Genomic DNA, 12,361 nt, shown 5'->3' with positions numbered 1-12,361 from the left:
ATGAACACCCTAACTGTCCGATAAGTTAGTAAGATCATTAACTACCGTATTTGCTTCCCTTCACGAAGTGCCTGTTCCTGAAGGTTCGGCGCGCCTGTCGACTCGTGAGCTAACGCCTATAGTAAATAGTCTACCTTTTAGTTCCGAGAGGTAGATCTCGCAAAGCTTGAGCTGTGGTGAAATCTTACGCAACACCTACGCCATACAATTTTACGATGTACGCTACACCATTTTCATTTTTACGTTGCATGAAAACGCCTTCCTTTTGCTTCGTAAGTGAAAAAGAAGAAAACCCGGACACTTATATCGTCAGTACAGTAAAATGACAAACCTGTCTATGGGTGCTTTTACGTAAAGCACCACCACGAAACGTCTTAAGGCACGCTTACGAAAAACATTCAAAACGTATGCTTGGGGAAGGCACAAAGCACGATGTGCATGCAAAGATGATGCAAAAATCTATTAAAGAGAAAATAAACTATAAATGGAAACCAATTTAAAAAGGATTTTGATAATTCGTGCGCTATTACGTCTAATAACGAGCGAATGCCGTTGAAAAATGATCAAACGAATCAAAATCCGGATACCGGTCATTTTAGTGACCAGTATCCGCGCGCAACTCAGTAGGTCGCGCTGGCCAGGCGCGCGCATCTTTCTGAGTTGCGCTCGTGTGTCACGTGCAACTTCTGAAGTTGCATACGACATTCATTTCAGCAAAAAGAAAATCGCAGAAGCGATTTTTCATTATCTCTCTCTTTCCTTCCACCATTTTCGCCCCTTTCTCTCTCTATAGAACTCAGATTTTCGTGATTTTCGAAGCTAAAGGAAGAAAATTTCGTTCTTAATTCATTTTTGCCATAATCCTATGTAAGTCTTGAAATTGTTTGTTCCATGTTGTCATGTTATGCTTAAGGAGTTTTTTGCAACAAATTTCATGAAAAAATGGTTAAGTATTGAACCTTCTATGAGCATTTCTTCGCTTAAGTTCGTTCTTGTCTTTTTTTGCTTGAATTCTGCTCGAATTTTTTTTTTCTTGCTTATTTTGGTTATACTTGTTGATTATGAAGTAGATTATAGTATTAGAACTAACATTACTTTCATAATTCATATTTTGTAAATTTTGAAATTGAAAAATGGCGCGAAGTATATACCTAGTTTGTTTTTGCCATATTCGAACTTCAAGATTGTTTGGTAGACGATAATTGCGTTTTGTTGTTACTATTATTCACCTGAAAAAAATTGATTCCTTGAGATTTTGAAATATAATCTCTTGAATACTTAGTTGAAACTGGTATAGGATGGCTTTTGTGGGTGTTTGAAAGCCCCCATTTACTGAGTTTAATAGCAGGATCGTAGCCCCCAAGCATGGGTGGCATTCGATTTTCGTGTTTCATCCTATCGGTAGCCGTTATGCTGCCGTAATGGATCTAGAACACGTTTATTAGCTTAGTTTAGAAAGCAAACTAATAGAGAAACCTTGTTTATCATAGCATGGACACGCCTCCATTCGTCGATGCTGAGGAGATTTTAGTAGGTCCTGACGAGGTAGTTCGCCCTCGAAAGAGGGTGACCCGGAATCGTGAGGAGGTTCAAGAGCGACGTGCCGCTGCTGATTGGCGTCGCCAGAAGGATGTGGTCTGGGAGGCTCCTACCAACTGGGACCCTAGGGTCCTTAAGTGGGACCCAGACCATCACGTCTCGGTTCAAGGGTGGCGTGGCATCGTGAGTTTCTTACGCCTCTTTTTCTTTCCCTCTTTTCTTTTAGAAACCGTCTTTTATTATCTTGGTTCTTCTTCTATTATTTTTAGGGTGAGTCTAGCATGAGACTGTACGGTTCTGGTGACTTGCGGACCCGTTTTAGGAGCTTACCCGACGTGGTAAGGGACATTGTGGAGCTTTCCGAGATTGGCCACGCGCTGGCGGCTCTTCGGGACTTGTCGAGTCAGTCTGCTTCGCCAGCTTTCCTTCGCGGATTGCTGGAGTTTTGGTGGGATTTCACCAACACTTTTCACTTTCCGTTGGGAGAGATGACGGTCACCCCATACGACTTCTCTATTCTTATAGAGATCGTAGCAGGGTCGGACTCGAGACTGAGGGACCTCGTGGGGGATCGTCTAGCGGCGGTCCTTCGTGTGTATCCTCAGACTTGTCCTTACTCGATTCTTGCCGACGAGTTTTCGGCTGATGAGGTTGATCGGCAGTGCACACCTGAGCAGCTCGCTCGGATATACATTGCCCACATTTTTTCCGTCACTCTCTTGAGTGATCGGGGAGAGCGTTTCCCTATCGGTTTACTTACATGCCTCTAAGACTTGGGGCAGGTAAGTAGCCTGAACTGGGCAGAGGTGTCGTATGCCCTCATGCTTAGAGCTATGGGCAAGGCAACCCGGGTAGTGGATCCTGCGGCAGCTATTGAGGTGCCTCGGATTTCCTTTACATGGCATGGTCGTATCATTGAGGTATGTACCTTTAAATTTTCCTTTTAACTCATATATACATTTTTTTTCCTTTCTAAGCCATTTTTCTTTTTGTTTAGGCTTGGGGATACTCGTACCTGCCTTTCGTAGCCCCCAGGGTGCTTGGGTCTGCTTTCTTTCCTATCGGCCATCGACTGGCCATGGTTAAGAAGAAGCGAGCTACTTCATCCGGCGACTTTTGCCAAAGGATTCTTTCGGGGACTAGTGCGTTGGTACGTATTTTGACAACACACGTATATCTCTTTTCTTTTCTTTTTTTTTTATTTTGTTTTGATGATTTTCATGTGATTATATTAGATCGATCTCCGTCCTTGGAGTTTGATTGTTGGAGTTCATGCGGATATCCAGTCTGGCATGGTTCGTTGCCAGTTCCGGGCTCTCTACTCGGAACTTCCAGTGCTGCAGAGGACGGACGCTTGGTTTTTAGGCGAGCGCGTTCTCTGGCAGCATTCGTCAGAGGAGCCTGTGGTCCCTATGGATCCTCCGGTTTGGATGCTACGTTCGGATTTGCTGTCGACCGAGGATCGAGCTCAGGCGATCCTTGGTTATCCAGCGGATCAGCTGATGTTGCCGGATGCTTCCTATCCGGCTTTTATTGCATCCAGGCAGACTCCTTTCCCAGCTTTTGTTTCGGTTAGTATCTCGATTCTCTTTTTTGTTTATATATTTTTTTTTCGGAACTTCGACCCTCTTTTTTTATCGTTTTATTATTTTTTTTATGTTTTTTAGCGGGTCGAGCTAGGTGATTGGGTGCCTCCTTCAGCGGAGATCACGTATACCGATGCCGTTGGATCGGTAATTCGTGAGATCCTTCCAGCAGCGGAGGATGATGAGGGGATACCATTTGTTCTTGAGACGGTTGAGTCGGTATGTCCTTTTGTATATGTACTTAAAATACTTCTATTTTTGTTTCATATACATTTATCTATTAACTGCCCTTGTTTTTTTTTTTTTTTTTTTTTTTTTGGAACAGGTTCCGCGGGAGAACATGAACGGCATGGTGAGGACCTTATGTGCTTTTCGAGCTGCTTATCGCAGAGCCCTCGTGACTTTGTCATGCCGTGATCATCGGATGATTGCGGTAAGTTTTATTTATATATTTTTTTGACGAAGTTATTACATTGCATGTATTAATCTTTGGTGTGGGATTTTACAAGATGTACAGCAGCCGTCTAGCAGTCGTAGAGCACCCTAAGTCCTTTTGTACATATTTTATTATTATTATTTTTTAGGAAACATTGTACATAGATTTCTTTTTTTTGTTGTACATATGACACACATTTTCTTTTTTTTTTTTTATATGTCATATTATTATTATTATTTATTTGTTTCCATGTGTACTTAAAAAAAACAAAAAAAATTCCGAGGGAGGGAAAGGGTTCCCGACTTACCCCCCTCTAAAAAATAACAAAAGAAAGAAAGGAAAAGGAAAGAAAGAGAGAAAAAGGAAAAAAGAAAAGAAAAAAAGAAAAAACAAAAATAAAATAAAAAAAAAGGAAAAGGAAATAAAGAACACAAGAGTCAGCAAAAGTCAAGCATATTAATAGTCTTAAGATTTCGTTAAGATTCCGTTATTATGTAAGTCAAAATACAGAAATAATCCTAAACCACATGTCGCGACAGAGGAGACGCGCACATCTGAAGAAGTTGCACGCGGATGTCACGCGTAACTTCATGAGTTGCGCGCGCCACCTGTTTATGAACTTTCCTTTGGGCGAAAATTGCCAAAAATTTGTCCCTCTTGGGTCTATTTAAGCATGGCATCGTATAGGTTTCTGATCATCTCGCATTCATTCTCTTAGTAATTTTATAAGAACTAAAAGAAATAATCTCTCTAAATTATTATTTTCTTCTTTTCTCTCTTTTTTTTTTTAATGTTGAACAATGGTAAAAACCTTTGAACAACGATTGAAGCAATGGGTCACCTCCCTTTCAAACGAGGACAAACTAGCTTTCATAATTTATCACCTAGATCCTCTATTGAGCTATATGCAATTAGTGATTAATTTTGACTTCCTTCATGCCGCGGTTAACCATTGGGATTCCAACCACCATCTTTTCTTATTTAAAGGGGACGAAATTATTCCCCTTCTTGGTGAGTTTGAGGCCTTGCTAGGCTTCCTTACAAATACTCTCCCCATGACTTATTCGCCTCCATTATCAGATCCCAAACTTGTATTCCAAAGATTTTTCGGCTTGTCTGACAATGACATGACTAATATTGGAACTGATGAAGGCGTGAATTTAATTCAATTTATTGAACATTTCGTCGCCCCTCGTGACAACATGACTAAACAACACTTTAAAATTCGTGCTTTATGTTATTGTCTTGTTGTCAACTGTTTACTTAGGACAGGCAAAGAATATGGAGACTATTCCATGGTGTCGGTAGTTGAGCAAATAGAGGGATGTCATTCACCCGCTCCTTTGGCTTTGGCGGAAACCATTCTATGCTTGAATCGCCATAGAGGAGATCCTAACGAAAATGGCTTCACGGGGAGTCCACTCCTATTACACGTAAGTTTTTTATTTTATTTTTTTCCGTATTTTGAGCGCATGTTAAGGAGTTGCACTGGCACTGCCAACGTAATCTCTTATGCCGCGCGCGGATGGCTGGCGCAACTTCTCAAGATGAGCGCGCCACCTGCTCGTGTAAAAACGCAAACTGATTTTTATTTATTTATTTTTTTTACTCTTTTTTCATATTTGGCTCATGGAGCGTTTGCGAATAGTCGACCAGCCACAAAACATTGAGGCCAACGGCGTGCGGACATTCCCTGGACGTCGAATCCTTTACAAGCATAAGAATGAAGAGGAGTGGACTTCGTTCTTTTGTCACGGGGTTCCTAACATACGCTTCGTGATTACGTAGCGGAATATAAATAGTATGGTTGTGGGAGCAGTCACAATTTCCCTTACATTAGGCTTTTAGGCCTATCTAGCGCTAATTACATCTTTCCTTGCAGGGTAATGAGACAATATGGGATGAAACAGATTATACCCCCGCAAGATTGTGACGCACCCAAGGATGTGTCTTCTAGACCCGAGCGAATTTTCCGTTGGATAGAATATTGGTCAAGTCTTCCAAGATGGGTAGTACAAAATCCTACTGCGAGCATTGTATTATCTTCCTTTTATAAGGCTTGGATGAATGCGGCGGACAAGGGCGAGTTAAATAAAGCCCGTTTTCAATATCAAATTGCCACAACTCGCAATCCACCTAAGCCTCTAATGCATTCAACCACCACTACACCTCCTAGTGGTCAAAACAAAGGAGTGAGAAGAAAATTGGACTTCTCATTTCCTAAGGCGCGTTCGAAGGAATCCAAAAGGAAAGCTCCTTCCAAACCCGCACAAAAAGGCGTGATAATCAAGGAACCTTTGCAACAAACCCGAAAAAGGACAGTAACAAAAGCTTCAAAAAAAGGAAAAGGGTTGAAAAGGCTCCTATTCCCAAATTGAAGAACAATGTATGGGTCAAGAAGAAGAATGTAGGGGAGAGTTCTAAGGTTTCAGAAAATACTGCAATGGAAACTACTCCTCCATTATCCGTGACAATCAAGGATATAGTGAAGCCTTAGAATGTTACATAATTTTCTTATGTTTTTTTTTTTTTAATAAAGTGTAATCACTACTATGCCTCTTTTTTTTTGCTTTAAAATTTAGTTCAACAATGTCCTTTCTATTTTTTTTTTGAATGAAATAAAATGAGCTTTATATTTCGATATTTTGATATGACCGAATCTTATAGATTGCCTACATATTCGCATCACGAAATCAGGTCATTGCGTAGTTCTTTTTTCTTTATTTATATTTTTTTATTTTTTTCTTTAACTCCTTAGGTAAAAGTTAAATGAAAAAATTAATCAAACTTTGTTTAATAGAGAGTTAAATCAAAGTTAATTTTTTTTTCGAGTATATGTTTATGTTTATGAAACGCCCTTCTTTCATTGTAAGTAGAAGTTACAACTTCGTTCAAACAAAAAAGTTTGGGTTCGCAGTTTGACAATAAGGTGGCGCGCGCAACATCTGAGGTTGCGCGGGCATGTCGCGCGCAACTTAATCAGTTGCGCGTGGTATCCTTGCGCAACTATTCCAGTTGTGCGCGACACCTGTACTACAAGTGTTTCGAAAATATTTTTTTTTATTTTTGTGCTATTTACCCCCCCAAGTGTGAAGATTTTTTTTTTCGTGTAGTTCGACGAAAATCTGAACACTTAGAATGGTTTATTATTCTTGAATTACCCCCCAAGTGTTATATATTTTATCGTGTTGTTCGATAAAATGCATAACACTTAGAATCTTTTAGTTGAATGCTAATTTAAAGTTGGTTGTATGAATGAACGAGTAATCCAAATTTCATATGTAATATTTTTTAAGTCGATCAATGTTTATTAATTGGCGAATTTCATCTCCTCCAATGTCCATTAATCTGACGGCTCCTCCTGATACGATTTCTATCACGCGGTAGGGATCGATCCAATTAGGTTTAAATTTTCCTCTTAGATCAGTAGGTGGACCCCTAACCTCCTTTATTACAAAGTCACCTTCTTTTATGTTTCTAGGTTTTACCCTTTTATTAAAATGACGCGCAATGCGCCTTTGGTAGACTTGTACATGATGCAAAGCTCTTAATCGTCGTTCATCGAGCAATTAGAGCTCTTCATACCTCGCTCTTACCCATTCAGCTTCCGGTAGCTTACTTTCGAGTACGATTCGTAGGGATGGTATTTCCAGTTCGACTGGTTGAACTGCGTCCATTCTGAAAACTAAGGAGTATAGAGTTTCCCCTACTGATGTTGTATAAACGTTCTATAACCCCATAGTGCAAAGTGTAGTTTATTCGGCCAGTCTTTATAATTTTCTGCCATTTTCTTAATGATGACTGTTATATTTTTATTGGTCGATTCTACAGCTCCATTTATTTGAGGTTTGTATGGGGATGAGTGATGATGTTTTACTTTATAACGAGTTAAGAGGGTCTCAACTTCAGCTTTGAATTGTGATCCCTGATCACTAATTAGTTCGTGTGGAACTCCATATCTACAAAATATGTTTCGTTCGAGAAACTTTGCGACATGTTTAGAAGTGATAGTAACGTAAGAAGCAGCCTCAATCCACTTAGTGAAGTAGTCAATGGCTACTAATACGTACTCGTGCCCTCCTGCTCCTATTGGAGAGACCTTTCCAATTATGTCAATTCCTCAAGTTGAAAGGGCCAAGGGGAAGTGAGATTATATAGTTCAGATGGTGGAAGGTGTTGTAAATTAGAAAACATTTGGCACTCTGGACATTTCTTGACATATTGTATGCAATCATGTTCCATAGTTGACCAATAATACCCTTGTCGTGAAATTATTTTTACGAGCATTTTACCATTCATGTGAGGTCCACAAACAATTTTGTGAGTATTCTCCATAAGACGTGTGGTTTCGGGTTGGTCTGTACACAACAAACTTTGACCATTAGGTACTTTTTTGCATAATTGACCATTTAATAGACAGTATTAAGCCGCAAGTGTTTGTAAGGCTTGTTGGTCTTTCGATGTAGTATTTTCGGGATATGTGCCATGAGTAATATATTGGAGGATATGATCATACCAAGGATTGTTTCCTTCGATGTCATTTATTTCCTCTATTGCTATGCAATATGATGGTTCTTCTCTTCTATCAACGCATAATGGCATCATATTTAAGTGATCTAGAAGGTTGATCATTGAGGCTAATTTTTCTAGCGCATCGGCAAATTGATTATCATCCCTAGGGAGATATTTGAAGTCAATATGTTCAAAAATACTCGATGAGTTGCTCTAGGTGTGCTTGGTATAATATCATTGTGGAGTTCTTTATTTTCCATTTTTTCAGTATGTGATTTATAATCAAACTGGGATCTCCATATACCTCTAATTTTTGGACACCTATGCTAGCTGCTGCTTCTAATCCAATAATGCACGCTTCACATTCCGCGGCATTATTAGTAACCTAAAAGTCTAATTTTACAGAGATTGGAGTATGTGCTCCCTCTGGACTTATGAGTAACACTCCTACACCACATCCTTTTTGGTTAGATGCACCGTTGAAGTACATTACCCATTTGTCATCTTGTGTCATGAGAATCTCTTCATCCGGAAGATGAGTAGTTTCTGCATTACTTGTTTGAATTGGATGTTGAGCCAGAAAGTCGGAAACTACTTTTCCTTTCATTGATTTTTCTGGAATATATTTTAACTCAAATTCGGCTAACATCACCAACCATTTGGATATTCTTCCTTGTATAGGTTGTTGTTCAAACAAATACTTTATCGAATTTTGTTGAAAAATCACATGAGTGGTGTGTGGTAGCATATATATAATGTCGTAACTTTTTAGTTGCTAACACTAATGCTAGACTTGTCTTTTCTAGAGTGCTATATTTTGTTTCATATTGGATGAATTTTTTACTTATGTTATATATTGCACGCTCGACTTTTTCTACCTCTTGTGCTAACATGGCTCCTGTGGTCGTGTCTGTAACTGTTATGTATAGCCTAAGAGGTAGTTTGGGTACTGGTGGTGCTAAAATTGGTGGACTTTTGAGATAATCTTTGATTTTCTCAAAGGCCTTTTGGCATTGATCGTCCTATTCATATTTTTCTTCTTTTTTCAATTTTTTGAATATTGGCTCACAAGTCATAGTCAATTTGTTAATAAATCGACTAATGTATTGCAATTTGCCAAGGAACCCCCTAATTTCTTTTTCTGTTTGAGGGGGAGGCATGTCAACACTTGCCTTTATTTTAGAGGGATCAATCTCAATACCGCGAGTGCTTACTACGTATCCGAGTAAGTTGACAGAAGTTACAACGAAGGCGCATTTTTGCGGATTTAATCGCATGTTATAATCTTTTATGTGAGTGAAAAATTTGCGTAAAGCTTTTATATGTCCCATTCTATCTTTGGACTTTACGATCATATCATCCACGTACACTTCTATTTCTTTATGCATCATATCATGCAAGAGAGTCGTAGCCGTTATTTGGTACGTAGCTCCTGCATTTTTTAAACCAAATGGCATGACTGTATAGCAATACGTCCCCCAAGGGGTAATAAAGCATGTCTTTTCTTCGTCTTCTTTTGCCATTAAAATTTCGTTGTAACCTGCGTATCCATCCATAAAGGATAACATCGCATGTTCAGCCGTGTTATCTACCAATATATCAATATGTGGTAGAGGAAAATTGTCTTTAGGGCTAGCCTTATTAAGATCCCTAATGTCGACACACATGCGAACTCGTCCATCCTTTTTAGGGACTGGGACGATGTTCGCTACCCATTCTGGGTAATTACATACGCGAATGAAACCTGCGTCCAATTGTTTTTGTACTTCTTATTTTATTTTTAGTGCGGCGTCAAGTTTCATTCGTCGAAGTTTTTGTTTTACTGGTTTAAAGGTAAGGTTCAAGGGAATGGTATGTTCCGCAATTTCCCTATCTATTCCAGGCATGTCCTTGTATGACCAAGGAAACACGTCTTCGAATTCATTGAGCGTCGATATGAGGGTCAATTACTCTTCCGGATTTAGAGTTAAGCCAATATTGACTTCTCTTTTGTTTTCATTAGTTCCTATATTGATTGTTTCAGTTTCTTCAATGATAGGGTTCTTTTGTTCTCGTTCATTCATTAGTTCAACCAACTTATTAAAGTTATCATCTTCATTAGATTAATTATTATAGCATTCAAAAGATTCAAAAGAAGGCATATACTCGGAAATAGAGCTCATATTATTAGAATCAAAAGAAAATAGAATAAGAGAAGAATCCTTTTTTGGATCTTCATCCTTAGAACTAGAAAATAAAGACTCAGTAATGACCACAAGGCCTAAATTTTCAGCTTCCCTAAAGTCTATAATAGATTCGTCGTCCGATTCTTCAAACATCTTCCCTTCCCCTGTGACGATTTCCTGCTTATCGCCTTTGTGATTGGTCCATTTGAAAGACTTCTTCCATCCATGCTCCAAGGTTTCATTAGAAGGGGTGATCAATGAAGTTGGGTCAAAAGCTTCATCCTGGATGGAATTTTGATTAGTCATTGTAGCGACATGATTTTGCTCTAGTCCAAATAGCAAGTTAAATGCTTTCCTATCATAGCACCCTAGAGTTGGGTACTTTGATTTAACGATAATAAAATAGTCATCCAAGAAGTAGCAATCGTGAAATATTTCGAATCTAGGCTTCTTGATTCCTTCCAAAACCAATGGTTCTGGAAAGTCATAGCATAGGTAGTCTTCTCCCTCCCTAATGAATTCTTCATTAAGGGTTTGTTGATAGGATGGGAGTAAATTGACTATCCCCTTGTTGTTGTCATCTTTACGTGCCTTTCTTTTCGCATCGTGAGACTTCAATTCTTCTTTAGTTGGTTTGTATCCCAATCCAAAGGAGAAGCTTTTCTTTGGGAGAGGAAGTAAGAAAGATTTCTTCATTCCTATTCCCAAAGGCATCCCAGGAAAGTAACTACTCTTAAATAAGATGTTGTTTACTATCTGGGTGGAATATGGATCAAGCTTGAAAGGTTCATCTAAGTCTTCTTCCATTTCTATTGTGCAGATTGGCTCCGCGGCGAATCCCCACATGTCCTCTTCATCATTGTCATGGTTTATTTCTAGGAGTGATTGATCGTTTATTCCTATTTTTAGTGGAGAAGCATGTATAGTCATAGGAAGCCCTTGATAGTTCAACCTAATCATTTGACGAAATGAGGATGGTATTGCACCAAGCTCATGTATCCAAGGACGTCCAATTAGAAGGTTGAATGTAGGTTTTATGTCCATAACATGGAATTCAACCATCTTTTGTATTGGCCCTGTGATAATTGGTAGCTTAACAGCTCCACAAACCGATCTTCTCGAGTTGTCATAGGCCCTAATGCTTTGTGTTGTTGATTGAAAATCTTTTTCTAGATTAAGGCCTGAATATTTTGCAGTTCGCAATGGGCATACGTTTACAGCTGACCCATTGTCTACCAAAGTTAGAGGGATGTTATATCCCTTGCACCCCACAGTTAAGTATAATGCATTATTGTGGGTAGTGTCTTTTGAAGGCAAATCATCATTAGTGAAAATGATTGACTTATCAGATTTCTCGCTAGTAAGCAAGCTAACGAGAACTTGAGGTATTGTATCCGTGCTTACAAACAAAGCTGTTAGAGCGTTCATAAGGGAATTCCTATGTTATTTAGAAGTACTTATGAGTTCCCAAATGCTAACATTCGCCTTGGATAGGCGAAGTTGTTTGACCGATGGATCTTCCACCTTAAGAAGAGGTGATATTGTATTTTGTACTTGACCTTGATTTTGCGTGGTCGAAGATCCATTTGGTGGTGGTGCCTGGTAAATTCGTCCAGAACGAGTTAAATGATCTATCTCGTTTGGATTAGTTGTAGGACTTATGAACCAACTTTCTTCTAGAGGCTTTGAGTGTGCCTCCATTTCAAGATGTTCCATGAGTTGAGCTTGATGCCATTGTTCATCCAAGGAGAGATTTGATAAGTCTTGTGACCTCCCCAAGAAATGATCCCAATCAAGCGCTCCATTTGTTTCATTTTGTAAACAAGATGGAGGTGGGACGACGGCATACTTAGAGATATATAAGTCTTGAAAGTCGTCGTCCCATAGCCCACATACTTCATTAGTTTCCCCTATGAGTATTGTGGGTAGAGGTTCTCCTATAGGTGTGATGTAGTTCAATGGATTGAACGTATCGCTTCCCATATGGTCCTCATCAATGTGAAACACCCCCAAGGGGGACGCATTATTGTTTGGTTTAGGCGTGGGAATTCTCCCATCGTCTACCAAATCCTGTATTTTATGTTTTAAGACAAAGCAACGTTCAGTGTCGTGTCCATTGCCTC

This window comes from Chenopodium album, chromosome 3, assembly GCF_948465745.1.
Source record: "Chenopodium album chromosome 3, dcCheAlbu1.1, whole genome shotgun sequence".
NCBI classification, from domain to species: domain Eukaryota; kingdom Viridiplantae; phylum Streptophyta; class Magnoliopsida; order Caryophyllales; family Amaranthaceae; genus Chenopodium; species Chenopodium album.
The sequence above is the reverse complement of the archived record's forward strand: the minus strand, read 5'-3'. Positions refer to the sequence as shown.